At 43.7% G+C, this 27,385-nt stretch overlaps 91 pseudogenes; 20 read left to right on the top strand and 71 right to left on the bottom strand.

The window, feature by feature from the left end:
- Positions 1 to 187: 187 nt before the first annotated feature.
- Positions 188 to 307, top strand: LOC146744655 (5S ribosomal RNA; annotated as a pseudogene).
- A 309-nt stretch (positions 308 to 616) lies between these two features.
- On the top strand, positions 617 to 736 carry LOC146744654 (5S ribosomal RNA; annotated as a pseudogene).
- Positions 737 to 832: 96 nt separating this feature from the next.
- On the top strand, positions 833 to 952 carry LOC146744653 (5S ribosomal RNA; annotated as a pseudogene).
- Positions 953 to 1,262: 310 nt separating this feature from the next.
- On the top strand, positions 1,263 to 1,382 carry LOC146744652 (5S ribosomal RNA; annotated as a pseudogene).
- Positions 1,383 to 1,693: 311 nt separating this feature from the next.
- On the top strand, positions 1,694 to 1,813 carry LOC146744651 (5S ribosomal RNA; annotated as a pseudogene).
- A 96-nt stretch (positions 1,814 to 1,909) lies between these two features.
- LOC146744650 (5S ribosomal RNA) lies at positions 1,910 to 2,029 on the top strand (annotated as a pseudogene).
- Positions 2,030 to 2,340: 311 nt separating this feature from the next.
- On the top strand, positions 2,341 to 2,460 carry LOC146744649 (5S ribosomal RNA; annotated as a pseudogene).
- Positions 2,461 to 2,770: 310 nt separating this feature from the next.
- LOC146744648 (5S ribosomal RNA) lies at positions 2,771 to 2,890 on the top strand (annotated as a pseudogene).
- A 312-nt stretch (positions 2,891 to 3,202) lies between these two features.
- LOC146744647 (5S ribosomal RNA) lies at positions 3,203 to 3,322 on the top strand (annotated as a pseudogene).
- Positions 3,323 to 3,900: 578 nt separating this feature from the next.
- On the top strand, positions 3,901 to 4,020 carry LOC146744646 (5S ribosomal RNA; annotated as a pseudogene).
- Positions 4,021 to 4,116: 96 nt separating this feature from the next.
- LOC146744645 (5S ribosomal RNA) lies at positions 4,117 to 4,236 on the top strand (annotated as a pseudogene).
- A 96-nt stretch (positions 4,237 to 4,332) lies between these two features.
- LOC146744644 (5S ribosomal RNA) lies at positions 4,333 to 4,452 on the top strand (annotated as a pseudogene).
- A 310-nt stretch (positions 4,453 to 4,762) lies between these two features.
- LOC146744643 (5S ribosomal RNA) lies at positions 4,763 to 4,882 on the top strand (annotated as a pseudogene).
- Positions 4,883 to 5,625: 743 nt separating this feature from the next.
- Positions 5,626 to 5,745, top strand: LOC146744642 (5S ribosomal RNA; annotated as a pseudogene).
- A 311-nt stretch (positions 5,746 to 6,056) lies between these two features.
- Positions 6,057 to 6,176, top strand: LOC146744641 (5S ribosomal RNA; annotated as a pseudogene).
- Positions 6,177 to 6,272: 96 nt separating this feature from the next.
- On the top strand, positions 6,273 to 6,392 carry LOC146744640 (5S ribosomal RNA; annotated as a pseudogene).
- A 97-nt stretch (positions 6,393 to 6,489) lies between these two features.
- On the top strand, positions 6,490 to 6,609 carry LOC146744639 (5S ribosomal RNA; annotated as a pseudogene).
- A 96-nt stretch (positions 6,610 to 6,705) lies between these two features.
- On the top strand, positions 6,706 to 6,825 carry LOC146744638 (5S ribosomal RNA; annotated as a pseudogene).
- Positions 6,826 to 6,921: 96 nt separating this feature from the next.
- LOC146744637 (5S ribosomal RNA) lies at positions 6,922 to 7,041 on the top strand (annotated as a pseudogene).
- Positions 7,042 to 7,137: 96 nt separating this feature from the next.
- Positions 7,138 to 7,257, top strand: LOC146744636 (5S ribosomal RNA; annotated as a pseudogene).
- Positions 7,258 to 7,422: 165 nt separating this feature from the next.
- LOC146744635 (5S ribosomal RNA) lies at positions 7,423 to 7,542 on the bottom strand (annotated as a pseudogene).
- A 309-nt stretch (positions 7,543 to 7,851) lies between these two features.
- LOC146744634 (5S ribosomal RNA) lies at positions 7,852 to 7,971 on the bottom strand (annotated as a pseudogene).
- A 96-nt stretch (positions 7,972 to 8,067) lies between these two features.
- On the bottom strand, positions 8,068 to 8,187 carry LOC146744633 (5S ribosomal RNA; annotated as a pseudogene).
- A 96-nt stretch (positions 8,188 to 8,283) lies between these two features.
- On the bottom strand, positions 8,284 to 8,403 carry LOC146744632 (5S ribosomal RNA; annotated as a pseudogene).
- Positions 8,404 to 8,499: 96 nt separating this feature from the next.
- On the bottom strand, positions 8,500 to 8,619 carry LOC146744631 (5S ribosomal RNA; annotated as a pseudogene).
- A 311-nt stretch (positions 8,620 to 8,930) lies between these two features.
- On the bottom strand, positions 8,931 to 9,050 carry LOC146744630 (5S ribosomal RNA; annotated as a pseudogene).
- A 96-nt stretch (positions 9,051 to 9,146) lies between these two features.
- LOC146744629 (5S ribosomal RNA) lies at positions 9,147 to 9,266 on the bottom strand (annotated as a pseudogene).
- An 87-nt stretch (positions 9,267 to 9,353) lies between these two features.
- Positions 9,354 to 9,473, bottom strand: LOC146744628 (5S ribosomal RNA; annotated as a pseudogene).
- Positions 9,474 to 9,569: 96 nt separating this feature from the next.
- Positions 9,570 to 9,689, bottom strand: LOC146744627 (5S ribosomal RNA; annotated as a pseudogene).
- Positions 9,690 to 9,785: 96 nt separating this feature from the next.
- Positions 9,786 to 9,905, bottom strand: LOC146744626 (5S ribosomal RNA; annotated as a pseudogene).
- A 96-nt stretch (positions 9,906 to 10,001) lies between these two features.
- LOC146744625 (5S ribosomal RNA) lies at positions 10,002 to 10,121 on the bottom strand (annotated as a pseudogene).
- Positions 10,122 to 10,218: 97 nt separating this feature from the next.
- Positions 10,219 to 10,338, bottom strand: LOC146744624 (5S ribosomal RNA; annotated as a pseudogene).
- A 525-nt stretch (positions 10,339 to 10,863) lies between these two features.
- LOC146744623 (5S ribosomal RNA) lies at positions 10,864 to 10,983 on the bottom strand (annotated as a pseudogene).
- Positions 10,984 to 11,080: 97 nt separating this feature from the next.
- Positions 11,081 to 11,200, bottom strand: LOC146744622 (5S ribosomal RNA; annotated as a pseudogene).
- Positions 11,201 to 11,941: 741 nt separating this feature from the next.
- Positions 11,942 to 12,061, bottom strand: LOC146744621 (5S ribosomal RNA; annotated as a pseudogene).
- Positions 12,062 to 12,371: 310 nt separating this feature from the next.
- LOC146744620 (5S ribosomal RNA) lies at positions 12,372 to 12,491 on the bottom strand (annotated as a pseudogene).
- A 311-nt stretch (positions 12,492 to 12,802) lies between these two features.
- Positions 12,803 to 12,922, bottom strand: LOC146744619 (5S ribosomal RNA; annotated as a pseudogene).
- Positions 12,923 to 13,232: 310 nt separating this feature from the next.
- LOC146744618 (5S ribosomal RNA) lies at positions 13,233 to 13,352 on the bottom strand (annotated as a pseudogene).
- A 96-nt stretch (positions 13,353 to 13,448) lies between these two features.
- On the bottom strand, positions 13,449 to 13,568 carry LOC146744617 (5S ribosomal RNA; annotated as a pseudogene).
- A 96-nt stretch (positions 13,569 to 13,664) lies between these two features.
- On the bottom strand, positions 13,665 to 13,784 carry LOC146744616 (5S ribosomal RNA; annotated as a pseudogene).
- A 96-nt stretch (positions 13,785 to 13,880) lies between these two features.
- LOC146744615 (5S ribosomal RNA) lies at positions 13,881 to 14,000 on the bottom strand (annotated as a pseudogene).
- A 95-nt stretch (positions 14,001 to 14,095) lies between these two features.
- Positions 14,096 to 14,214, bottom strand: LOC146744614 (5S ribosomal RNA; annotated as a pseudogene).
- Positions 14,215 to 14,717: 503 nt separating this feature from the next.
- On the bottom strand, positions 14,718 to 14,837 carry LOC146744613 (5S ribosomal RNA; annotated as a pseudogene).
- Positions 14,838 to 15,149: 312 nt separating this feature from the next.
- On the bottom strand, positions 15,150 to 15,269 carry LOC146744612 (5S ribosomal RNA; annotated as a pseudogene).
- Positions 15,270 to 15,580: 311 nt separating this feature from the next.
- On the bottom strand, positions 15,581 to 15,700 carry LOC146744611 (5S ribosomal RNA; annotated as a pseudogene).
- A 527-nt stretch (positions 15,701 to 16,227) lies between these two features.
- Positions 16,228 to 16,347, bottom strand: LOC146744610 (5S ribosomal RNA; annotated as a pseudogene).
- Positions 16,348 to 16,658: 311 nt separating this feature from the next.
- Positions 16,659 to 16,778, bottom strand: LOC146744609 (5S ribosomal RNA; annotated as a pseudogene).
- A 526-nt stretch (positions 16,779 to 17,304) lies between these two features.
- On the bottom strand, positions 17,305 to 17,424 carry LOC146744608 (5S ribosomal RNA; annotated as a pseudogene).
- Positions 17,425 to 17,520: 96 nt separating this feature from the next.
- On the bottom strand, positions 17,521 to 17,640 carry LOC146744607 (5S ribosomal RNA; annotated as a pseudogene).
- A 96-nt stretch (positions 17,641 to 17,736) lies between these two features.
- On the bottom strand, positions 17,737 to 17,856 carry LOC146744606 (5S ribosomal RNA; annotated as a pseudogene).
- Positions 17,857 to 17,952: 96 nt separating this feature from the next.
- LOC146744605 (5S ribosomal RNA) lies at positions 17,953 to 18,072 on the bottom strand (annotated as a pseudogene).
- A 96-nt stretch (positions 18,073 to 18,168) lies between these two features.
- LOC146744604 (5S ribosomal RNA) lies at positions 18,169 to 18,288 on the bottom strand (annotated as a pseudogene).
- A 312-nt stretch (positions 18,289 to 18,600) lies between these two features.
- LOC146744603 (5S ribosomal RNA) lies at positions 18,601 to 18,720 on the bottom strand (annotated as a pseudogene).
- A 96-nt stretch (positions 18,721 to 18,816) lies between these two features.
- Positions 18,817 to 18,936, bottom strand: LOC146744602 (5S ribosomal RNA; annotated as a pseudogene).
- Positions 18,937 to 19,247: 311 nt separating this feature from the next.
- LOC146744601 (5S ribosomal RNA) lies at positions 19,248 to 19,366 on the bottom strand (annotated as a pseudogene).
- A 96-nt stretch (positions 19,367 to 19,462) lies between these two features.
- Positions 19,463 to 19,582, bottom strand: LOC146744600 (5S ribosomal RNA; annotated as a pseudogene).
- Positions 19,583 to 19,678: 96 nt separating this feature from the next.
- Positions 19,679 to 19,798, bottom strand: LOC146744599 (5S ribosomal RNA; annotated as a pseudogene).
- Positions 19,799 to 19,892: 94 nt separating this feature from the next.
- LOC146744598 (5S ribosomal RNA) lies at positions 19,893 to 20,012 on the bottom strand (annotated as a pseudogene).
- Positions 20,013 to 20,108: 96 nt separating this feature from the next.
- LOC146744597 (5S ribosomal RNA) lies at positions 20,109 to 20,228 on the bottom strand (annotated as a pseudogene).
- Positions 20,229 to 20,324: 96 nt separating this feature from the next.
- LOC146744596 (5S ribosomal RNA) lies at positions 20,325 to 20,443 on the bottom strand (annotated as a pseudogene).
- A 96-nt stretch (positions 20,444 to 20,539) lies between these two features.
- LOC146744595 (5S ribosomal RNA) lies at positions 20,540 to 20,659 on the bottom strand (annotated as a pseudogene).
- Positions 20,660 to 20,755: 96 nt separating this feature from the next.
- LOC146744594 (5S ribosomal RNA) lies at positions 20,756 to 20,875 on the bottom strand (annotated as a pseudogene).
- A 312-nt stretch (positions 20,876 to 21,187) lies between these two features.
- Positions 21,188 to 21,307, bottom strand: LOC146744593 (5S ribosomal RNA; annotated as a pseudogene).
- A 96-nt stretch (positions 21,308 to 21,403) lies between these two features.
- Positions 21,404 to 21,523, bottom strand: LOC146744592 (5S ribosomal RNA; annotated as a pseudogene).
- A 96-nt stretch (positions 21,524 to 21,619) lies between these two features.
- On the bottom strand, positions 21,620 to 21,739 carry LOC146744591 (5S ribosomal RNA; annotated as a pseudogene).
- Positions 21,740 to 21,839: 100 nt separating this feature from the next.
- On the bottom strand, positions 21,840 to 21,959 carry LOC146744590 (5S ribosomal RNA; annotated as a pseudogene).
- A 96-nt stretch (positions 21,960 to 22,055) lies between these two features.
- Positions 22,056 to 22,175, bottom strand: LOC146744589 (5S ribosomal RNA; annotated as a pseudogene).
- A 96-nt stretch (positions 22,176 to 22,271) lies between these two features.
- Positions 22,272 to 22,391, bottom strand: LOC146744588 (5S ribosomal RNA; annotated as a pseudogene).
- A 94-nt stretch (positions 22,392 to 22,485) lies between these two features.
- Positions 22,486 to 22,605, bottom strand: LOC146744587 (5S ribosomal RNA; annotated as a pseudogene).
- Positions 22,606 to 22,701: 96 nt separating this feature from the next.
- Positions 22,702 to 22,821, bottom strand: LOC146744586 (5S ribosomal RNA; annotated as a pseudogene).
- A 96-nt stretch (positions 22,822 to 22,917) lies between these two features.
- Positions 22,918 to 23,037, bottom strand: LOC146744585 (5S ribosomal RNA; annotated as a pseudogene).
- Positions 23,038 to 23,133: 96 nt separating this feature from the next.
- LOC146744584 (5S ribosomal RNA) lies at positions 23,134 to 23,253 on the bottom strand (annotated as a pseudogene).
- Positions 23,254 to 23,349: 96 nt separating this feature from the next.
- LOC146744583 (5S ribosomal RNA) lies at positions 23,350 to 23,468 on the bottom strand (annotated as a pseudogene).
- Positions 23,469 to 23,564: 96 nt separating this feature from the next.
- On the bottom strand, positions 23,565 to 23,684 carry LOC146744582 (5S ribosomal RNA; annotated as a pseudogene).
- A 96-nt stretch (positions 23,685 to 23,780) lies between these two features.
- LOC146744581 (5S ribosomal RNA) lies at positions 23,781 to 23,900 on the bottom strand (annotated as a pseudogene).
- Positions 23,901 to 23,996: 96 nt separating this feature from the next.
- Positions 23,997 to 24,116, bottom strand: LOC146744580 (5S ribosomal RNA; annotated as a pseudogene).
- A 96-nt stretch (positions 24,117 to 24,212) lies between these two features.
- LOC146744579 (5S ribosomal RNA) lies at positions 24,213 to 24,332 on the bottom strand (annotated as a pseudogene).
- Positions 24,333 to 24,428: 96 nt separating this feature from the next.
- Positions 24,429 to 24,548, bottom strand: LOC146744578 (5S ribosomal RNA; annotated as a pseudogene).
- A 96-nt stretch (positions 24,549 to 24,644) lies between these two features.
- On the bottom strand, positions 24,645 to 24,764 carry LOC146744577 (5S ribosomal RNA; annotated as a pseudogene).
- Positions 24,765 to 24,858: 94 nt separating this feature from the next.
- LOC146744576 (5S ribosomal RNA) lies at positions 24,859 to 24,978 on the bottom strand (annotated as a pseudogene).
- Positions 24,979 to 25,074: 96 nt separating this feature from the next.
- Positions 25,075 to 25,194, bottom strand: LOC146744575 (5S ribosomal RNA; annotated as a pseudogene).
- A 96-nt stretch (positions 25,195 to 25,290) lies between these two features.
- Positions 25,291 to 25,409, bottom strand: LOC146744574 (5S ribosomal RNA; annotated as a pseudogene).
- Positions 25,410 to 25,505: 96 nt separating this feature from the next.
- On the bottom strand, positions 25,506 to 25,625 carry LOC146744573 (5S ribosomal RNA; annotated as a pseudogene).
- Positions 25,626 to 25,721: 96 nt separating this feature from the next.
- LOC146744572 (5S ribosomal RNA) lies at positions 25,722 to 25,841 on the bottom strand (annotated as a pseudogene).
- A 96-nt stretch (positions 25,842 to 25,937) lies between these two features.
- On the bottom strand, positions 25,938 to 26,057 carry LOC146744571 (5S ribosomal RNA; annotated as a pseudogene).
- Positions 26,058 to 26,154: 97 nt separating this feature from the next.
- Positions 26,155 to 26,274, bottom strand: LOC146744570 (5S ribosomal RNA; annotated as a pseudogene).
- Positions 26,275 to 26,370: 96 nt separating this feature from the next.
- On the bottom strand, positions 26,371 to 26,490 carry LOC146744569 (5S ribosomal RNA; annotated as a pseudogene).
- A 96-nt stretch (positions 26,491 to 26,586) lies between these two features.
- LOC146744568 (5S ribosomal RNA) lies at positions 26,587 to 26,706 on the bottom strand (annotated as a pseudogene).
- Positions 26,707 to 26,802: 96 nt separating this feature from the next.
- LOC146744567 (5S ribosomal RNA) lies at positions 26,803 to 26,922 on the bottom strand (annotated as a pseudogene).
- A 96-nt stretch (positions 26,923 to 27,018) lies between these two features.
- Positions 27,019 to 27,138, bottom strand: LOC146744566 (5S ribosomal RNA; annotated as a pseudogene).
- Positions 27,139 to 27,232: 94 nt separating this feature from the next.
- LOC146744565 (5S ribosomal RNA) lies at positions 27,233 to 27,352 on the bottom strand (annotated as a pseudogene).
- Between the last annotated feature and the right edge of the window lie 33 nt (positions 27,353 to 27,385).

The following is a 27,385-nucleotide window of genomic DNA, read 5'->3' as shown; positions in this document are numbered from 1 at the left end:
CAGTTCTTGTCATATCAATGAAGTTAAGCTGCATTGGGCGTGGTTAGTACTTGCATGGTAGACCGGCTGGGAATACCACGTGCAGTAGGCTCATCAACATTTTTATTCCACCGTACATACTAACTTTTTCCCGGGATTTGTTGCCTTGCCGAAGTATTAAATTACATTCAATTCCGACGAATATTCAGCCTACTGCCAAATCATTGCAGAATACACCAGTTCACATCCGATCACTGAAGTTAAGCTGCATCGGGCGTGGTTAGTACTTGCATGGCAGACCGGCTGAGAATACCACTTGCAGTAGGCTCATCAACATTTTTATTCCACCGTACATACTAACTTTTTCCCGGGATTTTTTGCCTTGCCGAAGTATTAATTACATCCAATTCCTACGAATATTCAGCCTACTGACAAACCATTGCAGAATACACCAGATCTCGTCGGATCACTGAAGTTAAGCCCACCGGACGTGGTTAGTACTTGCATGGGAGACCGGCTGAGAATACCACAAGCAGTAGGCTCATCAACATTTTATTCCACCATACATACTAACATTTTCGCGGGATTTTTTGCATAGCCGAAGCATTAAACGACATCCAATTCCGACGAATATTCAGCCTACTGCCAACCCATTCCAGAATACACCAGTTCTCGTCCGATCACTGAAGCTAAGCTGCATCGGGCGTGTTTAGTACTTGCATGGGAGACCGGCTGGGAATACCACGTGCAGTAGGCTCGTCGACATTTTTATTCCACATTACATACTAACATTTTCCCGGGATTTGTTGCCTAGCCGAAGTATTAAATTACATTCAATTCCGACGAATATTCAGCCTACTGCCAAACCATTGCAGAATACAGCAGTTCACATCCGATCACTGAAGTTATGCTGCATCGGGCGTGGTTAGTACTTGCATGGCAGACCGGCTGTGAATACCACTTGCAGTAGGCTCATCAACATTTTTATTCCACCGTACATACTAACTTTTTCCCGGGATTTTTTGCCTTGCCGAAGTATTAAATTACATCCAATTCCTACGAATATTCAGCCTACTGACAAACCATTGCAGAATACACCAGATCTCGTCCGATCACTGAAGTTAAGCCCACCGGACGTGGTTAGTACTTGCATGGGAGACCGGCTGAGAATACCACAAGCAGTAGGCTCAACAACATTTTATTCCACCGTACATACTAACATTTTCGCGGGATTTTTTGCATAGCCGAAGCATTAAACAACATCCAATTCCGACGAATATTCAGCCTACTGCCAACCCATTGCAGAATACACCAGTTCTCGTCCGATCACTGAAGCTAAGCTGCATCAGGCGTGGTTAGTACTTGCATGGGAGACCGGCTGGGAATACCACGTGCAGTAGGCTCATCGACATTTTTATTCCACATTACATACTAACATTTTCCCATGATTTTTTGCCTTGCCGAAGTATTAAATTACATCCAATTCCGACGAATATTCAGCCTACTGACAAACCATTGCAGAATACACCAGTTCTCGTCCGATCACTGAAGTTAAGCCCACCGGACGTGGATAGTACTTGCATGGAAGACCGGCTGAGAATACCACAAGCAGTAGGCTCATCATCATTTTTATTCCACCGTACATACTAACTTTTTCGCGGGATTTGTTGCATAGCCGAAGCATTAAACGACATCCAATTCAGACGAATATTCAGCCTACTGCCAACCCATTCCAGAATACACCAGTTCTGGTCCGATCACTGAAGCTAAGCTGCATCGGGCGTGTTTAGTACTTGCATGGGAGACCGGCTGGGAATACCACGTGCAGTAGGCTCGTCAACATTTTTATTCCACATTACATACTAACATTTTCCCGGGATTTGTTGCCTAGCCGAAGTATTAAATTACATTCAATTTCGACGAATATTCAGCCTACTGCCTAACCATTGCAGAATACAGCAGTTCACATCCGATCACTGAAGTTAAGCTGCATCGGGCGTGGTTAGTACTTGCATGGCAGACCGGCTGTGAATACCACTTGCAGTAGGCTCATCAACATTTTTATTCCACCGTACATACTAACTTATTCCCGGGATTTTTTGCCTTGCCGAAGTATTTAATTACATCCAATTCCTACGAATATTCAGCCTACTGACAAACCATTGCAGAATACACCAGATCTCGTCCGATCACTGAAGTTAAGCCCACCGGACGTGGTTAGTACTTGCATGGGAGACCGGCTGAGAATACCACAAGCAGTAGGCTCATCATCATTTTTATTCCACCGTACATACTAACTTTTTTCCGCGATTTTTTGTCTAGCCGAAGCGCTAAACGACATCCAATTTCGACGAATATTCAGCCTACTGCCAAACCATTGCAGAGTACACCAGTTCTCGTCCGATCACTGAAGCTAAGCTGCATCGGGCGTGGTTAGTACTTGCATGGGAGACCGGATGGGAATACCACAAGCAGTAGGCTCATCAACATTTTTATTCCACATTACATACTTACATTTTCCCATGTTTTTTTGCCTAGCCGAAGCAATAAATGACATCCAATTGCAACAAGTATTTAGCCTACTGCCAAACCAATGCAGAATACACCAGTTCTTGTCCGATCACTGAAGTTAAGCCCACCGGACGTGGTTAGTACTTGCATGGGAGACCGGCTGTGAATACCACAAGCAGTAGGCTCATCAACATTTTATTCCACCGTACATACTAACATTTTCGCGGGATTTTTTGCATAGCCGAAGCATTAAACGACATCCACTTCCGACGAATATTCAGCCTACTGCCAACCCATTGCAGAATACACCAGTTCTCGTCCGATCACTGAAGCTAAGCTGCATCGGGCGTGTTTAGTACTTGCATGGGAGACCGGCTGGGAATACCACGTGCAGTAGGCACATCGACATTTTTATTCCACATTACATACTAACATTTTCCCATGATTTTTTGTCTAGACGAAGCATTAAATGACATATAATAAGGACGAATATTCAGCCTACTGCCAAAACATTGCAGAACACACCAGTTCTTGTCATATCAATGATGTTAAGCTGCATCGGGCGTGGTTAGTACTTGCATGGTAGACCGGCTGGGAATACCACGTGCAGTAGGGTCATCAACATTTTTATTCCACCGTACATACTAACTTTTTCCCGGGATTTGTTGCCTAGCCGAAGTATTAAATTACATTCAATTCCGACGAATATTCAGCCTACTGCCAAACCATTGCAGAATACACCAGTTCACATCCGATCACTGAAGTTAAGCTGCATCGGGCGTGGTTAGTACTTGCATGGCAGACCGGCTGTGAATACCACTTGCAGTAGGCTCATCAACATTTTTATTCCACCGTACATACTAACTTTTTCGCGGGATTTGTTGCATAGCCGAAGCATTAAACGACATCCAATTCAGACGAATATTCAGCCTACTGCCAACCCATTCCAGAATACACCAGTTCTGGTCCGATCACTGAAGCTAAGCTGCATCGGGCGTGTTTAGTACTTGCATGGGAGACCGGCTGGGAAGTTAAGCTGCATCGGGCGTGGTTAGTACTTGCATGGCAGACCGGCTGTGAATACCACTTGCAGTAGGCTCATCAACATTTTTATTCCACCGTACATACTAACTTTTTCCCGGGATTTTTTGCCTTGCCGAAGTATTAAATTACATCCAATTCCTACGAATATTCAGCCTACTGACAAACCATTGCAGAATACACCAGTTCTCGTCCGATCACTGAAGCTAAGCCCACCGGACGTGGTTAGTACTTGCATGGGAGAACTGATGGGAATACCACGTGCAGTTGGCTGTTGGACATTTTTATTCCACCATACATGCTAACTATTTTCCATGATTTTTTGCCTAGCCGAAGCAATAAATGACCTCCAATTGCAAAGAATATTCAGCCTACAGCCAAACCAATGCAGAATACACCAGTTCTCGTCTGATCACTGAAGTTAATCTGCATCGGGCGTGGTTAGTACTTGCATGGGAGACCGGCTGGGAATACCACGTGCAGTAGGCTCATCAACATTTTTATTCCACATTACATACTTACATTTTCCCATGTTTTTTTGCCTAGCCGAAGCAATAAATGACATCCAATTGCAACGAATATTCAGCCTACTGCCAAACCAATGCAGAATACACCAGTTCACGTCTGATTACTGAAGTTAAGTTGCATCGGGCGTGGTTAGTACTTGCAAGGGAGACCGGCTGGGAATACCACGTGCATTAGGCTCATCAACATTTTTATTCCACCGTACATACTAACTTTTTCCCGGGATTTTTTGCCTAGCCGAAGTATTAAATTACATCCAATTCCGACGAATATTCAACCGACTGACAAACCATTGCAGAATACACCAGTTCTCGTCCGATCACTGAAGTTAAGCTGCATTGGGCGTGGTTAGTACTTGCATGGGAGACCGGCTGAGAATACCATGTGCAGTAGGCTTAACAACATTTTTATTCCACCGTACATACTAACTTTTTTCCATGATTTTTTGCCTAGCCGAAGCATTAAATGACATCCAATTGCGACGAATATTCAGCCTACTGCCAAACCAATGCAGAATACACCAGTTCTCGTCCGATCACTGAAGTTAAGCCCACCGGACGTGGTTAGTACTTGCATGGGAGACCAGCTGAGAATACCACAAGCATTAGGCTCATCAACATTTTATTCCACCGTACATACTAACATTTTCGCGGGATTTTTTGCATAGCCGAAGCATTAAACGACATCCAATTCCGACGAATATTTAGCCTACTGCCAACCCATTGCAGAATACACCAGTTCTCGTCCGATCACTGAAGCTAAGCTGCATCGGGCGTGGTTAGTACTTGCATGGGAGACCGGCTGGGAATACCATGTGCAGTAGGCTCATCGACATTTTTATTCCACATTACATACTAACATTTTCCCATGATTTTTTGCCTAGACGAAGCATTAAATGATATACAATACGAACGAATATTCAGCCTACGGCCAAACCATTGCAGAACATACCAGTTCTTGTCATATCAATGAAGTTAAGCTGCATCGGGCGTGGTTAGTACTTGAATGGCTGACCGGCTGTGAATACCACTTGCAGTAGGCTCATCAACATTTTTATTCCACCGTACATACTAACTTTTTCCCGGGATTTTTTGCCTTGCCGAAGTATTAAATTACATCCAATTCCTACGAATATTCAGCCTACTGACAATCCATTGCAGAATACACCAGATCTCGTCCGATCACTGAAGTTAAGCCCACCGGACGTGGTTATTACTTGCATGGGAGACCGGCTGGGAATACCACGTGCAGTAGGCTCATCGACATTTTCATTCCACATTACATACTAATATTTTCCCATGATTTTTTGCCTAGACGAAGCATTAAATGACATACAATACGGACGAATATTCAGCCTACTGCCAAACCATTGCAGAACACACCAGTTCTTGTCATATCAATGAAGTTAAGCTGCATCGGGCGTGGTTAGTACTTGCATGGTAGACCGGCTGGGTATACCACGTGCAGTAGGCTCATCAACATTTTTATTCCACCGTACATACTAACTTTTTCCCGGGATTTGTTGCCTAGCCGAAGTATTAAATTACATTCAATTCCGACGAATATTCAGCCTACTGCCAAACCATTGCAGAATACACCAGTTCACATCCGATCACTGAAGTTAAGCTGCATCGGGCGTGGTTAGTACTTGCATGGTAGACCGGCTGTGAATACAACGCGCAGTAGGCTCATCAACATTTTTATTCCACCGTACATACTAACTTTTTCCCGGGATTTTTTGCCTAGCCGAAGTATTAAATTACATCCAATTCCGACGAATATTCAGCCTACTGACAAACCATTGCAGAATACACCAGTTCTCGTCTGATCACTGAAGTTAATCCCACCGGACGTGGTTAGTACTTGCATGGGAGACCGGCTGAGAATACCACAATCAGTAGGCTCATCAACATTTTTATTCCACCGTACATACTAACTTTTTCGCCGGATTTTTTGCATAGCCGAAGCATTAAACGACATCCAATTCCGACGAATATTTAGCCTACTGGCAACCCATTGCAGAATACACCAGTTCTCGTCCGATCACTGAAGCTAAGCTGCATCGGGTGTGGTTAGTACTTGCATGGGAGACCGGCTGGGAATATCACGTGCAGTAGGCTCATCAACATTTTTATTCCACATTACATACTAACATTTTCCCATGATTTTTTGCCTAGACGAAGCATTAAATGACATACAATACGAACGAATATTCAGCCTACTGCCATACCATTGCAGAACACACCAGTTCTTGTCATATCAATGAAGTTAAGCTGCATCGGGCGTGGTTAGTACTTGCATGGTAGACCGGCTGGGAATACCACGTGCAGTAGGCTCATCAACATTTTTATTCCACATTACATACTAACATTTTCCCTTATTTTTTTTACCTAGCCGAAGCAATAAATGACCTCCGATTGCAAAGAATAATCAGCCTACTTCCAAACCATTGCAGAATACTCCAGTTCTCGTCCGATCACTGAAGTTAATCTGCATCGGGCATGGTTAGTACTTGCATGGGAGACTGGCTGGGAATACCACGTGCAGTAGGATTTTCAACATTTTTATTCCACATTACATACTAACATTTTCCCATGTTTTTTTGCCTAGCCGAAGCAATAAATTACATCCAATTGCAAGGAATATTCAGCCTACTGCCAAACCAATGCAGAATACACCAGTTCACGTCTTATCACTGAAGTTAAGCTGTATCGGGCGTGGTTAGTACTTGCATGGGAGACCGGCTGGGAATACCACGTGCATTAGGCTCATCAACAATTTTATTCCACCGTACATACTAAATTTTTCCCGGAATTTTTTGCCTAGCCGAAGAATTAAATGACATCCAATTATGACGAATATTCAGCCTACTGCCAACCCATTGCAGAATACACCATTTCTCGTCCGTTCACTGAAGTTAAGCTGCATCGGGCGTGGTTAGTACTTGCATGGGAGACCTGCTGGGAATACCACGTGCAGTAGGCTCATCAACATTTTTATTCCACCGTACATACTAATTTTTTCCAGGAATTTTTTGCCAAGCCGAAGTATTAAATTAAATTCAATTCCGACCAATATTCAGCCTACTGCCAAACCATTGCAGAATACACCAGTTCTCGACCGATCACTGAAGTTAAGCTGCATCAGGCGAGGTTAGTATTTGCATGGGAGACTGGCTGGGAATACCACGTGCAGTAGGCTTATCAACATTTTTATTCCACCATACATACTAACTTTTTTCCATGATTTTTTGCCTAGCCGAAGCATTAAATGACATCCAATTGCGACGAATATTCAGCCTACTGCCAAACCAATGCAGAATCATAGGAAAAAGTTAGTATGTAATGTGGAATAAAAATGTTGATGAGCCTACTGCACGTGGTATTCACAGCCGGTCTACCATGCAAGTACTAAACACGCCCAATGCAGCTTAATTTCAGTGATCGGATGAGAACTGGTGTATTCTGCAGTGGTTTGGCAGTAGGCTGAATATTCGTCGGAATTGAATGTAATTTAATACTTCGGCTAGGCAACAAATCGGGAAAAAGTTTGTATGTACGGTGGAATAATAATGTTGATAAGCCTACTGCACGCGGTATTCCCAGCCGGTCTCCATGCAAGTACTAAACATGCCCGATGCAGATTAACTTCAGTGAACGGACGAGAAATGGTGTATTCTGCAATGGGTTGGCAGTAGGCTGAATATTCGTCATAATTGGATGTCATTTAATGCTTCGGCTAGGCAAAAAATCCCGGGAAAAATTTAGTATGTACGGTGGAATAAAATTGTTGATGAGCCTAATGCACGTGGTATTCCCAGCCGGTCTCCCATGCAAGTACTAACCACGCCCGATGCAGCTTAACTTCAGTGATAAGACGAGAACTGGTGTATTCTGCAATGGGTTGGCAGTAGGTTGAATATTCCTTGCAATTGGATGTAATTTATTGCTTCGGCTAGGCAAAAAAACATGGGAAAATGTTAGTATGTAATGTGGAATAAAAATGTTGAAAATCCTACTGCACGTGGTATTCCCAGCCAGTCTCCCATGCAAGTACTAACCATGCCCGATGCAGATTAACTTCAGTGATCGGACGAGAACTGGAGTATTCTGCAATGGTTTGGAAGTAGGCTGATTATTCTTTGCAATCGGAGGTCATTTATTGCTTCGGCTAGGTAAAAAAATAAGGGAAAATGTTAGTATGTAATGTGGAATAAAAATGTTGATGAGCCTACTGCACGTGGTATTCCCAGCCGGTCTACCATGCAAGTACTAACCACGCCCGATGCAGCTTAACTTCATTGATATGACAAGAACTGGTGTGTTCTGCAATGGTATGGCAGTAGGCTGAATATTCGTCCGTATTGTATGTCATTTAATGCTTCGTCTAGGCAAAAAATCATGGGAAAATGTTAGTATGTAATGTGGAATAAAAATGTTGATGAGCCTACTGCACATGATATTCCCAGCCGGTCTCCCATGCAAGTACTAACCACACCCGATGCAGCTTAGCTTCAGTGATCGGACGAGAACTGGTGTATTCTGCAATGGGTTGGCAGTAGGCTAAATATTCCTCGGAATTGGATGTCGTTTAATGCTTCGGCTATGCAAAAAATCCGGCGAAAAAGTTAGTATGTACGATGGAATAAAAATGTTGATGAGCCTACTGATTGTGGTATTCTCAGCCGGTCTCCCATGCAAGTACTAACCACGTCCGGTGGGATTAACTTCAGTGATCAGACGAGAACTGGTGTATTCTGCAATGGTTTGTCAGTAGGCTGAATATTCGTCGGAATTGGATGTAATTTAATACTTCGGCTAGGCAAAAAATCCCGGGAAAAAGTTAGTATGTACGGTGGAATAAAAATGTTGATGAGCCTACTGCGCGTTGTATTCACAGCCGGTCTACCATGCAAGTACTAACCACGCCCGATGCAGCTTAACTTCAGTGATTGGATGTGAACTGGTGTATTCTGCAATGGTTTGGCAGTAGGCTGAATATTCGTCGGAATTGAATGTAATTTAATACTTCGGCTAGGCAACAAATCCCGGGAAAAAGTTAGTATGTACGGTGGAATAAAAATGTTGATGAGCCTACTGCACGTGGTATTCCCAGCCGGTCTACCATGCAAGTACTAACCACGCCCGATGCAGCTTAACTTCATTGATATGACAAGAACTGGTGTGTTCTGCAATGGTTTGGCAGTAGGCTGAATATTCGTCCGTATTGTATGTCATTTAATGCTTCGTCTAGGCAAAAAATCATGGGAAAATGTTAGTATGTACGGTGGAATAAAAAGCCTACTGCACATGGTATTCTCAGCCGGTCTCCCATGCAAGTACTAACCACTCCCAATGCAGCTTAACTTCAGTGATCGGACGAGAACTGGTGTATTCTGCAATGGTTTGTCAGTCGGTTGAACATTCGTCGGAATTGGATGTAATTTAATACTTCGGCTAGGCAAAAAATCCCGGAAAAAAGTTAGTATGTACGGTGGAATAAAAATGTTGATGTGCCTAATGCACGTGGTATTCCCAGCCGGTCTCCCTTGCAAGTACTAACCACGCCCGATGCAACTTAACTTCAGTAATCAGACGTGAACTGGTGTATTCTGCATTGGTTTGGCAGTAGGCTGAATATTCGTTGCAATTGGATGTCATTTATTGCTTCGGCTAGGCAAAAAAACATGGGAAAATGTAAGTATGTAATGTGGAATAAAAATGTTGATGAGCCTACTGCACGTGGTATTCCCAGCCGGTCTCCCATGCAAGTACTAACCACGCCCGATGCAGATTAACTTCAGTGATCAGACGAGAACTGGTGTATTCTGCATTGGTTTGGTTGTAGGCTGAATGTTCTTTGCAATTGGAGGTCATTTATTGCTTCGGCTAGGCAAAAAATCATGGAAAATAGTTAGTATGTATGGTGGAATAAAAATGTCCAACAGCCAACTGCACGTGGTATTCCCATCCGTTCTCCCATGCAAGTACTAACCACGCCCGATGCAGCTTAGCTTCAGTGATCGGACGAGAACTGGTGTACTCTGCAATGGTTTGGCAGTAGGCTGAATATTCGTCGAAATTGGATGTCGTTTAGCGCTTCGGCTAGACAAAAAATCGCGGAAAAAAATTTAGTATGTACGGGAGAAAAAAAAAGTTGATGAGCCTACAGCACGTGGTATTCCCAGCCGGTCTCCCATGCAAGTACTAACCACGCCCGATGCAGCTTAGCTTTAGTGATCGGACGAGAACTAGTGTATTCTGCAATGGGTTGGCAGTAGGCTGAATATTCGTCGGAATTGGATGTCGTTTAATGCTTCGGCTATGCAACAAATCCCGCGAAAAAGTTAGTATGTACGGTGGAATAAAAATGATGATGAGCCTACTGCTTGTGGTATTCTCAGCCGGTCTCCCATGCAAGTACTATCCACGTCCGGTGGGCTTAACTTCAGTGATCGGACAAGAACTGGTGTATTCTGCAATGGTTTGTCAGTAGGCTGAATATTCGTCGGAATTGGATGTCGTTTAATGCATCGGCTATGCAACAAATCCCGCGAAAAAGTTAGTATGTACGGTGGAATAAAATGTTGATGAGCCTACTGCTTGTGGTATTCTCAGCCGGTCTCCCATGCAAGTACTAACCACGTCCGGTGGGCTTAACTTCAGTGATCGGACGAGATCTGGTGTATTCTGCAATGGTTTGTCAGTAGGCTGAATATTCGTAGGAATTGGATGTAATTTAATACTTCGGCAAGGCAAACAATCCCGGGAAAAAGTTAGTATGTACGGTGGAATAAAAATGTTGATGAGCCTACTGCAAGTGGTATTCACAGCCGGTCTGCCATGCAAGTACTAACCACGCCCGATGCAGCTTAGCTTCAGTGATCGGACGAGAACTGGTGTACTCTGCAATGGTTTGGCAGTAGGCTGAATATTCGTCGAAATTGGATGTCGTTTAGCGCTTCGGCTAGACAAAAAATCGCGGAAAAAAATTTAGTATGTACGGGAGAAAAAAAAAGTTGATGAGCCTACAGCACGTGGTATTCCCAGCCGGTCTCCCATGCAAGTACTAACCACGCCCGATGCAGCTTAGCTTTAGTGATCGGACGAGAACTAGTGTATTCTGCAATAGGTTGGCAGTAGGCTGAATATTCGTCGGAATTGGATGTCGTTTAATGCTTCGGCTATGCAACAAATCCCGCGAAAAAGTTAGTATGTACGGTGGAATAAAAATGATGATGAGCCTACTGCTTGTGGTATTCTCAGCCGGTCTCCCATGCAAGTACTATCCACGTCCGGTGGGCTTAACTTCAGTGATCGGACAAGAACTGGTGTATTCTGCAATGGTTTGTCAGTAGGCTGAATATTCGTCGGAATTGGATGTCGTTTAATGCATCGGCTATGCAACAAATCCCGCGAAAAAGTTAGTATGTACGGTGGAATAAAATGTTGATGAGCCTACTGCTTGTGGTATTCTCAGCCGGTCTCCCATGCAAGTACTAACCACGTCCGGTGGGCTTAACTTCAGTTATCGGACGAGATCTGGTGTATTCTGCAATGGTTTGTCAGTAGGCTGAATATTCGTAGGAATTGGATGTAATTTAATACTTCGGCAAGGCAAACAATCCCGGGAAAAAGTTAGTATGTACGGTGGAATAAAAATGTTGATGAGCCTACTGCACGTGGTATTCCCAGCCGGTCTACCATGCAAGTACTAACCACGCCCGATGCAGCTTAACATCATTGATATGACAAGAACTGGTGTGTTCTGCAATGTTTTGGCAGTAGGCTGAATATTCGTCCGTATTATATGTCATTTAATGCTTCGTCTAGGCAAAAAATCATGGGAAAATGTTAGTATGTAATGTGGAATAAAAATGTCGATGTGCCTACTGCACGTGGTATTCCCAGCCGGTCTCCCATGCAAGTACTAAACACGCCCGATGCAGCTTAGCTTCAGTGATCGGACGAGAACTGGTGTATTCTGCAATGGGTTGGCAGTAGGCGGAATATTCGTCGGAAGTGGATGTCGTTTAATGCTTCGGCTATGCAAAAAATCCCGCGAAAATGTTAGTATGTACGGTGGAATAAAATGTTGATGAGCCTACTGCTTGTGGTATTCTCAGCCGGTCTCCCATGCAAGTACTAACCACGTCCGGTGGGCTTAACTTCAGTGATCGGACAAGAACTGGTGTATTCTGCATTGGTTTGGCAGTAGGCTGAATATTTGTTGCAATTGGATGTCATTTATTGCTTCGGCTAGGCAAAAAAACATGGGAAAATGTAAGTATGTACGGTGGAATAAAAATGTTGATGAGCCTACTGCTTGTGGTATTCCCATCCGGTCTCCCATGCAAGTACTAACCACGCCCGATGCAGCTTAGCTTCAGTGATCGGACGAGAACTGGTGTACTCTGCAATGGTTTGGCAGTAGGCTGAATATTCGTCGAAATTGGATGTCGTTTAGCGCTTCGGCTAGACAAAAAATCGCGGAAAAAAGTTAGTATGTACGGTGGAATAAAAATGATGATGAGCCTACTGCTTGTGGTATTCTCAGCCGGTCTCCCATGCAAGTACTATCCATGTCCGGTGGGCTTAACTTCAGTGATCGGACGAGAACTGGTGTATTCTGCAATGGTTTGTCAGTAGGCTGAATATTCGTCGGAATTGGATGTAATTTAATACTTCGGCAAGGCAAAAAATCATGGGAAAATGTTAGTATGTAATGTGGAATAAAAATGTCGATGAGCCTACTGCACGTAGTATTCCCAGCCGGTCTCCCATGCAAGTACTAACCACGCCTGATGCAGCTTAGCTTCAGTGATCGGACGAGAACTGGTGTATTCTGCAATGGGTTGGCAGTAGGCTGAATATTCGTCGGAATTGGATGTCGTTTAATGCTTCGGCTATGCAAAAAATCCCGCGAAAATGTTAGTATGTACGGTGGAATAAAATGTTGATGAGCCTACTGCTTGTGGTATTCTCAGCCGGTCTCCCATGCAAGTACTAACCACGTCCGGTGGGCTAAACTTCAGTGATCGGACGAGATCTGGTGTATTCTGCAATGGTTTGTCAGTAGGCTGAATATTCGTAGGAATTGGATGTAATTTAATACTTCGGCAAGGCAAATAATCCCGGGAAAAAGTTAGTATGTACGGTGGAATAAAAATGTTGATGAGCCGACTGCAAGTGGTATTCACAGCCGGTCTGCCATGCAAGTACTAACCACACCTGATGCAGCTTAACTTCAGTGATCGGATGTGAACTGCTGTATTCTGCAATGGTTTGGCAGTAGGCTGAATATTCGTCGGAATTGAATGTAATTTAATACTTCGGCTAGGCAACAAATCCCGGGAAAATGTTAGTATGTAATGTGGAATAAAAATGTTGACGAGCCTACTGCACGTGGTATTCCCAGCCGGTCTCCCATGCAAGTACTAAACACGCCCGATGCAGCTTAGCTTCAGTGATCGGACCAGAACTGGTGTATTCTGGAATAGGTTGGCAGTAGGCTGAATATTCGTCTGAATTGGATGTCGTTTAATGCTTCGGCTATGCAACAAATCCCGCGAAAAAGTTAGTATGTACGGTGGAATAAAAATGTTGATGAGCCTACTGCAAGTGGTATTCACAGCCGGTCTGCCATGCAAGTACTAACCACGCCCGATGCAGCTTAACTTCAGTGATCGGATGTGAACTGGTGTATTCTGCAATGGTTTGGCAGTAGGCTGAATATTCGTCGGAATTGAATGTAATTTAATACTTCGGCTAGGCAACAAATCCCGGGAAAAAGTTAGTATGTACGGTGGAATAAAAATGTTGATGAGCCTACTGCACGTGGTATTCCCAGCCGGTCTACCATGCAAGTACTAACCACGCCCGATGTAGCTTAACTTCAGTGATCGGATGTGAACTGCTGTATTCTGCAATGGTTTGGCAGTAGGCTGAATATTCGTCGGAATTGAATGTAATTTAATACTTCGGCTAGGCAACAAATCCCGCGAAAATGTTAGTATGTACGGTGGAATAAAATGTTGATGAGCCTACTGCTTGTGGTATTCTCAGCCGGTCTCCCATGCAAGTACTAACCACGTCCGGTGGGCTTAACTTCAGTGATCGGACGAGAACTGGTGTATTCTGCATTGGTTTGGCAGTAGGCTGAATATTCGTCGCAATTGGATGTCATTTAATGCTTCGGCTATGCAAAAAATCCCGCGAAAATGTTAGTATGTACGGTGGAATAAAATGTTGATGAGCCTACTGCTTGTGGTATTCTCAGCCGGTCTCCCATGCAAGTACTAACCACGTCCGGTGGGCTTAACTTCAGTGATCGGACGAGATCTGGTGCATTCTGCAATGGTTTGTCAGTAGGCTGAATATTCTTTGCAATTGGAGGTCATTTATTGCTTCGGCTAGGTAAAAAAAAATAAGGGAAAATGTTTGTATGTAATGTGGAATAAAAATGTTGATGAGCCTACTGCACGTGGTATTCCCACCACGTCCGGTAGGCTTAACTTCAGTGATCGGACGAGATCTGGTGTATTCTGCAATGGTTTGTCAGTAGGCTGAATATTCGTAGGAATTGGATGTAATTTAATACTTCGGCAAGGCAAAAAATCCCGGGAAAAAGTTAGTATGTACGGTGGAATAAAAATGTTGATGAGCCTACTGCAAGTGGTATTCTCAGCCGGTCTGTCATGCAAGTACTAACCACGCCCGATGCAGCTTAACTTCAGTGATCGGATGTGAACTGGTGTATTCTGCAATGGTTTGGCAGTAGGCTGAATATTCGTCGGAATTGAATGTAATTTAATACTTCGGCAAGGCAACAAATCCCGGGAAAAAGTTAGTATGTACGGTGGAATAAAAATGTTGATGAGCCTACTGCACGTGGTATTCCCAGCCGGTCTACCATGCAAGTACTAACCACGCCCAATGCAGCTTAACTTCATTGATATGACAAGAACTGGTGAGTTCTGCAATGTTTTGGCAGTAGGCTGAATATTCGTCCGTATTGTATGTCATTTAATGCTTCGTCTAGGCAAAAAATCATGGGAAAATGTTAGTATGTAATGTGGAATAAAAATGTCGATGAGCCTAATGCAAGTGGTATTCCCAGCCGGTCTCCCATGCAAGTACTAACCACGCCCGATGCAGCTTAGCTTCAGTGATCGGACGAGAACTGGTGTATTCTGCAATGGGTTGGCAGTAGGCTGAATATTCGTCGGAATTGGATGTCGTTTAATGCTTCGGCTATGCAAAAAATCCCGCGAAAATGTTAGTATGTACGGTGGAATAAAAATGTTGATGAGCCTACTGCTTGTGGTATTCTCAGCCGGTCTCCCATGCAAGTACTAACCACGTCCGGTGGGCTTAACTGCAGTGATCGGACGAGAACTTGTGTATTGTGCAATGGTTTGGCAGTAGGCTGAATATTCGTCGGAATTGAATGTCATTTAATGCTATGGCTCGGCAAAAAATCATAGGAAAAAGTTAGTATGTAATGTGGAATAAAACTGTTGATGAGCCTGCTGCATGTGGTATTCCCAGCCGGTTTACCATGCAAGTACTAACCACGCCCGATGCAAGTTAACTTCAGTGATCGGACGAGAACTGGTGTATTCTGCAATGGGTTGGCAGTAGGCTGAATATTCGACGGAATTGGATGTCGTTTAATGCGTCGGCTATGCAAAAAATCCCGCGAAAAAGTTAGTATGTATGGTGGAATAAAAATGTTGATGAGCCTACTGCTTGTGGTATTCTCAGCCGGTCTCCCATGCAAGTACTAACCACGTCCGGTGGGCTTAACTTCAGTGATCGGACGAGAACTGGTGTGTTCTGCAATTGTTTGTCAGTAGGCTGAATATTCGTCGGAATTGGATGTAATTTAATACTTCGGCAAGGCAACAAATCCAGGGAAAAAGTTAGTATGTTCTGTGGAATAAAAATGTTGATGAGCCTACTGCACGTGGTATTCCCAGCCGGTCTACCATGCAAGTACTAACCACGCCCAATGCAGCTTAACTTCATTGATATGACAAGAACTGGTGTGTTCTGCAATGTTTTGGCAGTAGGCTGAATATTCGTCCGTGTTGTATGTCATTTAATGCTTCGTCTAGGCAAAAAATCATGGGAAAATGTTAGTATGTAATGTGGAATAAAAATGTCGATGAGCCTAATGCAAGTGGTATTCCCAGCCGGTCTCCCATGCAAGTACTAACCACGCCCGATGCAGCTTAGCTTCAGTGATCGGACGAGAACTGGTGTATTCTGCAATGGGTTGGCAGTAGGCTGAATATTCGTCGGAATTGGATGTCGTTTAATGCTTCGGCTATGCAAAAAATCCCGCGAAAAAGTTAGTATGTACGGTGGAATAAAAATGTTGATGAGCCTACTGCTTGTGGTATTCTCAGCCGGTCTCCCATGCAAGTACTAACCACGTCCGGTGGGCTTAACTGCAGTGATCGGACGAGAACTTGTGTATTGTGCAATGGTTTGGCAGTAGGCTGAATATTCGTCGGAATTGAATGTCATTTAATGCTATGGCTCGGCAAAAAATCATAGGAAAAAGTTAGTATGTAATGTGGAATAAAACTGTTGATGAGCCTACTGCATGTGGTATTCCCAGCCGGTTTACCATGCAAGTACTAACCACGCCCGATGCAGGTAAACTTCAGTGATCAGACGAGAACTGGTGTATTCTGCAATGGGTTGGCAGTAGGCTGAATATTCGACGGAATTGGATGTCGTTTAATGCGTCGGCTATGCAAAAAATCCCGCGAAAAAGTTAGTATGTACGGTGGAATAAAATGTTGATGAGCCTACTGCTTGTGGTATTCTCAGCCGGTCTCCCATGCAATTACTAACCACGTCCGGTGGGCTTAACTTCAGTGATCGGACGAGAACTGGTGTGTTCTGCAATTGTTTGTCAGTAGGCTGAATATTCGTCGGAATTGGATGTAATTTAATACTTCGGCTAGGCAAAAAATCCCGGGAAAAAGTTAGTATGTTCTGTGGAATAAAAATGTTGATGAGCCTAGTGCACATGGTATTCCCAGTCGTTATACCATGCAAGTACTAACCACGCCCGATGCAGCTCAACTTTAGTGATCGGACGAGAACTGGTGTATTCGGCAATGGTTTGGCAGTAGGCTGAATATACGTCGGAATTGGATGTCATTTAATGCTATGGCTAGGAAAAAAATCATAGGAAAAAGTTAGTATGTAATGTGGAATAAAAATGTTGATGAGCCTACTGCACGTGATATTCCCAGCCGGTCTCCCATGCAAGTACTAACCACGCCCGATGCAGCTTAACTTCAGTGACCGGACGAGAACTGGTGTATTCTGCAATAGTTTGACAGTAGGCTGAGTATTCGTCAGAATTGGATTTATTTTAATACTTCGGCTTGGCAAAAAATCCCGGGAAAAAGTTAGTATGTACGGTGGAATAAAAATGTTGATGAGCCTACTGCACGTGGTATTCCCAGCCGGTCTCCCATGCAAGTACTAACCACGCCCGATGCAGCTTAACTTCTGTAATCGGACGTGAACTGGTGTATTCTACATTGGTTTGCCAGTAGGCTGAATATTCGTTGCAATTGGATGTCATTTATTGCTTCGGCTAGGCAAAAAAACATGGGAAAATGTTAGTATGTAATGTGGAATAAAAATGTTGATGAGCCTACTGCACGTGGTATTCCCAGCCAGTCTCCCATGCAAGTACTAACCATGCCCGATGCAGATTAACTTCAGTGATCAGACGAGAACTGGTGTATTCTGCATTGGTTTGGCTGTAGGCTGAATATTCTTTGCAATTGGATGTCATTTATTGCTTCGGCTAGGTAAACAATTATGGGAAAATGTTAGTATATAATGTGGAATTAAAATGTTGATGAGCCTACTGCACGTGGTATTCCCAGCCGGTCTCCCATGCAAGTACTAACCACGCCCGATGCAGATTAACTTCAGTGATCGGATGAGAACTGGTGTATTCTGCATTGGTTTGGCAGTATGCTGAATGTTCGTTGCAATTGTATGCCATTTAATGCTTTGGCTAGGCAAAAAATCATGGAAAATAGTTAGTATGTACGGTGGAATAAAAATGTTCATCAGCCAACTGCACGTGGTATTCCCAGCCGGTCTCCCATGCAAGTACTAACCACGCCCGATGCAGGTTAACTGCAGTGATCAGACGAGAACTGGTGTATTCTGCAATGGTTTGGCAGTAGGCTGAATATTCGTCGGAATTGAATGTCATTTAATGCTATGGTTCGGCAAAAAATCATAGGAAAAAGTTAGTATGTAATGAGGAATAAAAATGTTGATGAGCCTACTGGACGTGGTATTCCCAGCCGGTCTACCATGCAAGTACTCACCACGCCCGATGCAGCTTAACTTCATTGATATGACGAGAACTAGTGTGTTCTGCAATGGTTTGGCTGTAGGCTGAATATTTGTCCGTATTGTATGTCATTTAATGCTTCATTTAGGCAAAAAATCATGGGAAAATGTTAGTATGTAATGTGGAATAAAAATGTTGATGAGCCTACTGCACGTGGTATTCCCAGCCGGTCTCCCATGCAAGTATAATCCACGCCCGATGCAACTTAACTTCAGTGATCGGACGAGAACTGGTGTATTCTGCAATGGGTTGGCAGTAGGCTGAATATTCGTCGGAATTGGATGTCGTTTAATGCTTCGGCTAGGCAAAAAATCCCGGGAAAAAGTTAGTATGTACGGTGGAATAAAAATATTGATGAGCCTACTGCACGTGGTATTCCCAGCCGTTCTACCATGCAAGTACTAACCACGCCCTATGCAGCTTAACTTCAGTGATCGGACGACAACTGGTGTATTCTGCATTGGTTTGGCAGTAGGCTGAATATTCGTCGCAATTGGATGTCATTTAATGCTTCGGCTAGGCAAAAAATCATGGAAAAAAGTTAGTATGTGCGGTGGAATAAAAATGTTGATGAGCCTACTGCATGCGGTATTCACAGCCGGGCTCCCATGCAAGTACTAACCGCGTCTGGTAGGCTTAACTTCAAAAATGGGACGAGAACTGGTGTATTCTGCAATGGTTTGTCAGTAGGTTGAATATTCTTCGGAATTGGATGTAATTTAAAACTTCGGCTGGGCAAAAAATCCCGGGAAAAAGTTAGTATGTACGGTGGAATAAACATGTTGATGAGCCTAATGCACGTGGTATTCCAGCCGGTCTCCCTTGCAAGTACTAACCACGCCCGATGCAGCTTAACTTCACTGATCGGACGTGAACTGGTGTATTCTGCATTGGTTTGGCAGTAGGCTTAATATTCGTTGCAATTGGATGTCATTTATTGCTTCGGCTAGGCAAAAAAACATGGGAAAATGTTAGTATGTAATGTGGAATAAAAATGTCGATGAGCCTACTGCACGTGGTATTCCCAGCCGGTCTCCCATGCAAGTACTAACCATGCCCGATGCAGATTAACTTCAGTGATCGGACGAGAACTGGTGTATTCTGCATTGGTTTGGCAGTAGGCTGAATATTCCTCGGAATTGGATGTAATTTAATACTTCGGCTAGGCAAAAAATCATGGAAAAAAGTTAGTATGTACGGTGGAATAAAAATGTTCATCAGCCTACTGCAGATGGTTTTCCCAGCCGATCTCCCACGCAAGTACTAACCACGCCCGATGCAGCTTAACTTCAGTGATCGGACGAGAACTGGTGTATTCTGCAATGATTTGGCAGTAGGCTGAATATTCGTCGGAATTGGATGTAATTTTTTACTTCGGCTAGGCAACAAATCCCGGGAAATATGGTATGTACGGTGGAATAAAAATGTTGATAAGCCTACTGCACGTGGTATTCACAGCCGGTCTCCCATGCAAGTACTAACCATGCCCTATGCAGATTAACTTCAATGATCAGACGAGAACTGGTGTATTCTGCATTGGTTTGGCAGTAGGCTGAATATTCGACCGAATTGTATGTCATTTAATGCTTCATCTAGGCAAAAAATCATTGGAAAAAGTTAGCATGTAATGTGGAATAAAAATGTTGATGAGCCTACTGCACGAGGTATTCCCCGCCGGTCTCTCGTGCAAGTACTAACCATGCCCGATGCGGCTTAGCTTCAGTGATCGGACGAGAACTGGTGTAATCTGCAATGGTTTGGCAGTAGGCTGAATATTTGTCGGAATTGGATTTCAATTAATGCTTCGGCTAGGCAAACAATCACGGGAAAAAGTTGGTATGTACGGTGGAATTAAAATGTTGATGAGCCTAATGCACGTGGTATTCCCAGCCGGTCTCCATGCATGTACTAACCACGCCCGATGCAGCTTAACTTCAGTGATCGGACGAGAACTGGTGTATTCTGCAATGGTTTGGCAGTAGGCTGAATATTCGTCCTAATTGTATGTCATTTAATGCTTCGTCTAGGCAAAAAATCATGGGAAAAAGTTAGCATGTAATGTGGAATAAAAATGTTGATGAGCCTACTGCACGAGGTATTCCCAGCCGGTCTCCCGTGCAAGTACTAACCACGCCCGATGCGGCTTAGCTTCAGTGATAGGACGAGAACTGGTGTATTCTGCAATGGTTTGGCAGTAGGCTGAATATTTGTCGGAATTGGATTTCAATTAATGATTCGGCTAGGCAAAAAATCACGGGAAAAAAGTGGTATGTATGGTTGAATAAAAATGTTGATAAGCCTACTGCACTTTTTAATCCCAGCAGGTCTCCCATGCAAGTACTAACCACGCCCGATGCAGCTTAACATCAGTGATCGGACGAGAACTGGTGTATTCTGCAATGGTTTGGCAGTAGACTGAATATTCGTCGGAATTGGATGTAATTTAATACTTCGGCAAGGCAACAAATCCCGGGAAATAGTTGGTATGTACGGTGGAATTAAAATGTTGATGAGCGTACTGCACGTGGTATTCCCAGCCTGTCTCACATCCAAGTACTAACCACGCCCGATGCAGCTTAACTTAGTGATCGGACGTGAACTGGTGTATTCTGCATTGGTTTGGCAGTAGGCTGAATATTCGTTGCAATTGGATGTCATTTATTGCTTCGGCTAGGCAAAAAAAACATGGGAAAATGTTAGTATGTAATGTGGAATAAAAATGTTGATGAGCCTACTGCACGTGGTATTCTCAGCCAGTCTCCCATGCAAGTACTAACCATGCACGATGCGGATTAACTTCAGTGATCGGACGTGAACTGGTGTATTCAGCAATGGTTAGGCAGTAGGCTGAATATTCGTCCGAATTGTATGTCATTTAATGCTTCGTCTAGGCAAAAAATCATGGGAAAATGTTAGCATGTAATGTGGAATAAAAATGTTGATGAGCCTACTGCACGAGGTATTCCCAGCCGATCTCCCGTGCAAGTAATAACCACGCCCGATGCGGCTTAGCTTCAGTGATCGGACGAGAACTGGTGTATTCTGCAATGGTTTGGCAGTAGGCTGAATATTTGTCGGAATTGGATTTCAATTAATGCTTCGGCTAGGCAAAAAATCACGGGAAAAAGATAGTATGTATGGTGGAATAAAAATGTTGATAAGCCTACTGCACGTGGTATTCCCAGCAGGTCTCACATGCAAGTACTAACCACGCCCGATGCAGATTAACTTCAGTGATCGGACGAGAACTGGTGTATTCTGCAATGGGTTGGCAGTAGTCTAAATATTCGTCGGAATTAAATGGATGTCGTTTAATGCTTCGGCTATGCAAAAAATCATGGAAAAAGGTTCGTATGTACGGTGGAATAAAAATGTTCATTAGCCTACTGCAGGTGGTATTCCCAGCCGGTCTCCCACGCAAGTACTAACCACGCCCGATGCAGCTTAACTTCAGCGATCGGACGAGAACTGGTGTATTCTGCAATGGTTTGGCAGTAGGCTGAATATTCGTCGGAATTGGATGTAATTAAATACTTCGGCTAGGCAACAAATCGCGGGAAAAAAATGGTATGTACGGTTGAATAAAAATGTTGATAAGCCTACTGCACGTGGTATTCCCAGCCGGTCTCCCATGCAAGTACTAACCATGCCCGATGCAGATTAACTTCAGTGATCGGACGAGAACTGGTGTATTCTGCATTGGTTTGGCAGTAGGCTGAATATTCCTCGGAATTGGATGTAATTTAATACTTCGGCTAGGCAAAAAATCATGGAAAAATGTTAGTATGTACGGTGGAATAAAAATGTTCATCAGCCTACTGCAGATGGTTTTCCCAGCCGATCTCCCACGCAAGTACTAACCACGCCCGATGCAGCTTAACTTCAGTGATCGGACGAGAACTGGTGTATTCTGCAATGATTTGGCAGTAGGCTGAATATTCGTCGGAATTGGATGTAATTTTTTACTTCGGCTAGGCAACAAATCCCGGGAAATATGGTGTGTACGGTGGAATAAAAATGTTGATAAGCCTACTGCACGTGGTATTCACAGCCGGTCTCTTATGCAAGTACTAACCATGCCCTATGCAGATTAACTTCAATGATCAGACGAGAACTGGTGTATTCTGCATTGGTTTGGCAGTAGGCTGAATATTCGTTGCAATTGGATGTCATTTAATGCTTCGTCTAGGCAAAAAATCATGGGAAAAAGTTAGTATGTAATGTGGACTAAAAATGTTCATCAGCCTACTGCACGTGGTATTCCCAGCCGGTCTCCCATGCAAGTACTAACCACGCCCGATGCTGCTTAACTTCAGTGATCGGACGAGAACTGGTGTATTCTGCAATGGTTAGGCAGTAGGCTGAATATTCGACCGAATTGTATGTCATTTAATGCTTCGTCTAGGCAAAAAATCATTGGAAAAAGTTAGCATGTAATGTGGAATAAAAATGTTTATGAGCCTACTGCACGAGGTATTCCCCGCCGGTCTCTCGTGCAAGTACTAACCACGCCCGATGCGGCTTAGCTTCAGTGATCGGACGAGAACTGGTGTATTCTGCAATGGTTTGGCAGTAGGCTGAATATTTGTCGGAATTGGATTTCAATTAATGCTTCGGCTAGGCAAAAAATCACGGGAAAAAGTTGGTATGTACGGTGGAATAAAAATATTGATAAGCCTACTGCACGTGGTATTCCCAGCCGGTCTCCCATGCAATTACTAACCATGCCCGATGCAGATTAACTTCAGTGATCGGACGAGAACTGGTGTATTCTGCATTGGTTTGGCAGTAGGCTGAATATTCTTTGCAATTAGATGTCATTTAATGCTTCGCCTAGGCAAAAAATCATGGGAAAAAGTTGGTACGTACGGTGGAATTAAAATGTTGATGAGCCTAATGCACGTGGTATTCCCAGCCGGTCTCCATGCATGTACTAACCACGCCCGATGCAGCTTAACTTCAGTGATCGGACGAGAACTGGTGTATTCTGCAATGGTTTGGCAGTAGGCTGAATATTCGTCCTAATTGTATGTCATTTAATGCTTCGTCTAGGCAAAAAATCATGGGAAAAAGTTAGTATGTAATGTGGAATAAAAATGTTGATGAGCCTACTGCACGAGGTATTCCCAGCCGGTCTCCCGTGCAAGTACTAACCACGCCCGATGCGGCTTAGCTTCAGTGATAGGACGAGAACTGGTGTATTCTGCAATGGTTTGGCAGTAGGCTGAATATTTGTCGGAATTGGATTTCAATTAATGATTCGGCTAGGCAAAAAATCACGGGAAAAAAGTGGTATGTATGGTTGAATAAAAATGTTGATAAGCCTACTGCACTTTTTAATCCCAGCAGGTCTCCCATGCAAGTACTAACCACGCCCGATGCAGCTTAACATCAGTGATCGGACGAGAACTGGTGTATTCTGCAATGGTTTGGCAGTAGACTGAATATTCGTCGGAATTGGATGTAATTTAATACTTCGGCTAGGCAACAAATCCCGGGAAAAAGTTGGTATGTACGGTGGAATTAAAATGTTGATGAGCGTACTGCACGTGGTATTACCAGCCTGTCTCACATCCAAGTACTAACCACGCCCGATGCAGCTTATCTTCAGTGATCGGACGAGAACTGGTGTATTCTGCAATGGTTTGGCAGTAGGCTGAATATTCATCCTAATTTTATGTCATTTAATGCTTCGTCTAGGCAAAAAATCATGGGAAAAAGTTAGCATGTAATGTGGAATAAAAATGTTGATGAGCCTACTGCACGAGGTATTCGCAGCCGGTCTCCCGTGCAAGTACTAACCACGCCCGATGCAGCTTAGCTTCAGTGATCGGACGAGAACTGGTGTATTCTGCAATGGTTTGGCAGTAGGCTAATTATTTGTCGGAATTGGATTTCAATTAATGCTTCAGCTAGGCAAAAATTCACGGGAAAAAGATAGCATGTACGGTGGAATAAAAATATTGATAAGCCTACTGCACGTGGTATTCCCAGCAGGTCTCCCATGCAAGTACTAACCACGCCCAATGCAGCTTAACTTCAGTGATCGGACGAGAACTGGTGTAATTTGCAATGGTTTGGCAGTAGACTGAATATTCTTCGGAATTGGATGTAATTTAATACTTCGGCTAGGCAACAAATCCCGGGAAAAAGTTGGTATGTACGGTGGAATAAAAATGTTGATGAGCGTACTGCACGTGGTATTCCCAGCCGGTCTCACATCCAAGTACTAACCACGCCCGATGCAGCTTAACTTCAGTGATAGGACGAGAACGGGTGTATTCTGCAATGGTTTGGCAGTAGGCTGAATATTCGTCGGAATTGGATGTAACTTAATACTTCGGCTAAGCAACAAATCCCGGGAAATATGGTATGTACGGTGGAATAAAAATGTTGATAAGCCTACTGCACGTGGTATTCACAGCCGGTCTCCCATGCAAGTACTAACCATGCCCTATGCAGATTAACTTCAATGATCAGACGAGAACTGGTGTATTCTGCATTGGTTTGGCAGTAGGCTGAATATTCGACCGAATTGTATGTCATTTAATGCTTCATCTAGGCAAAAAATCATTGGAAAAAGTTAGCATGTAATGTGGAATAAAAATGTTGATGAGCCTACTGCACGAGGTATTCCCCGCCGGTCTCCCGTGCAAGTACTAACCACGCCCGATGCGGCTTAGCTTCAGTGATCGGACGAGAACTGGTGTAATCTGCAATGGTTTGGCAGTAGGCTGATTATTTGTCGGAATTGGATTTCAATTAATGCTTCGGCTAGGCAAACAATCACGGGAAAAAGTTGGTATGTACGGTGGAATTAAAATGTTGATGAGCCTAATGCACGTGGTATTCCCAGCCGGTCTCCATGCATGTACTAACCACGCCCGATGCAGCTTAACTTCAGTGATCGGACGAGAACTGGTGTATTCTGCAATGGTTTGGCAGTAGGCTGAATATTCTTCCTAATTGTATGTCATTTAATGCTTCGTCTAGGCAAAAAATCATGGGAAAAAGTTAGCATGTAATGTGGAATAAAAATGTTGATGAGCCTACTGCACGAGGTATTCCCAGCCGGTCTCCCGTGCAAGTACTAACCACGCCCGATGCGGCTTAGCTTCAGTGATAGGACGAGAACTGGTGTATTCTGCAATGGTTTGGCAGTAGGCTGAATATTTGTCGGAATTGGATTTCAATTAATGATTCGGCTAGGCAAAAAATCACGGGAAAAAAGTGGTATGTATGGTTGAATAAAAATGTTGATAAGCCTACTGCACTTTTTAATCCCAGCAGGTCTCCCATGCAAGTACTAACCACGCCCGATGCAGCTTAACATCAGTGATCGGACGAGAACTGGTGTATTCTGCAATGGTTTGGCAGTAGACTGAATATTCGTCGGAATTGGATGTAATTTAATACTTCGGCAAGGCAACAAATCCCGGGAAATAGTTGGTATGTACGGTGGAATTAAAATGTTGATGAGCGTACTGCACGTGGTATTCCCAGCCTGTCTCACATCCATGTACTAACCACGCCCGATGCAGCTTAACTTCAGTGATCGGACGTGAACTGGTGTATTCTGCATTGGTTTGGCAGTAGGCTGAATATTCGTTGCAATTGGATGTCATTTATTGCTTCGGCTAGGCAAAAAAAACATGGGAAAATGTTAGTATGTAATGTGGAATAAAAATGTTGATGAGCCTACTGCACGTGGTATTCTCAGCCAGTCTCCCATGCAAGTACTAACCATGCACGATGCGGATTAACTTCAGTGATCGGACGTGAACTGGTGTATTCAGCAATGGTTAGGCAGTAGGCTGAATATTCGTCCGAATTGTATGTCATTTAATGCTTCGTCTAGGCAAAAAATCATGGGAAAATGTTAGCATGTAATGTGGAATAAAAATGTTGATGAGCCTACTGCACGAGGTATTCCCAGCCGATCTCCCGTGCAAGTACTAACCACGCCCGATGCGGCTTAGCTTCAGTGATCGGACGAGAACTGGTGTATTCTGCAATGGTTTGGCAGTAGGCTGAATATTTGTCGGAATTGGATGTCGTTTAATGCTTCGGCTATGCAAAAAATCATGGAAAAAGGTTCGTATGTTCGGTGGAATAAAAATGTTCATTAGCCTACTGCAGGTGGTATTCCCAGCCGGTCTCCCACGCAAGTACTAACCACGCCCGATGCAGCTTAACTTCAGCGATCGGACGAGAACTGGTGTATTCTGCAATGGTTTGGCAGTAGGCTGAATATTCGTCGGAATTGGATGTAATTAAATACTTCGGCTAGGCAACAAATCGCGGGAAAAAAATGGTATGTACGGTTGAATAAAAATGTTGATAAGCCTACTGCACGTGGTATTCCCAGCCGGTCTCCCATGCAAGTACTAACCATGCCCGATGCAGATTAACTTCAGTGATCGGACGAGAACTGGTGTATTCTGCATTGGTTTGGCAGTAGGCTGAATATTCCTCGGAATTGGATGTAATTTAATACTTCGGCTAGGCAAAAAATCATGGAAAAATGTTAGTATGTACGGTGGAATAAAAATGTTCATCAGCCTACTGCAGATGGTTTTCCCAGCCGATCTCCCACGCAAGTACTAACCACGCCCGATGCAGCTTAACTTCAGTGATCGGACGAGAACTGGTGTATTCTGCAATGATTTGGCAGTAGGCTTAATATTCGTCGGAATTGGATGTAATTTTTTACTTCGGCTAGGCAACAAATCCCGGGAAATATGGTATGTACGGTGGAATAAAAATGTTGATAAGCCTACTGCACGTGGTATTCACAGCCGGTCTCTTATGCAAGTACTAACCATGCCCTATGCAGATTAACTTCAATGATCAGACGAGAACTGGTGTATTCTGCATTGGTTTGGCAGTAGGCTGAATATTCGTTGCAATTGGATGTCATTTAATG

This window comes from Saccoglossus kowalevskii, chromosome 5 (genome assembly GCF_978046115.1).
Source record: "Saccoglossus kowalevskii chromosome 5, keSacKowa6.1, whole genome shotgun sequence".
NCBI lineage: Eukaryota > Metazoa > Hemichordata > Enteropneusta > Harrimaniidae > Saccoglossus > Saccoglossus kowalevskii.
Note: the sequence above shows the minus strand (reverse complement) of the source record. Positions and strands in the feature narration are given on the sequence as shown.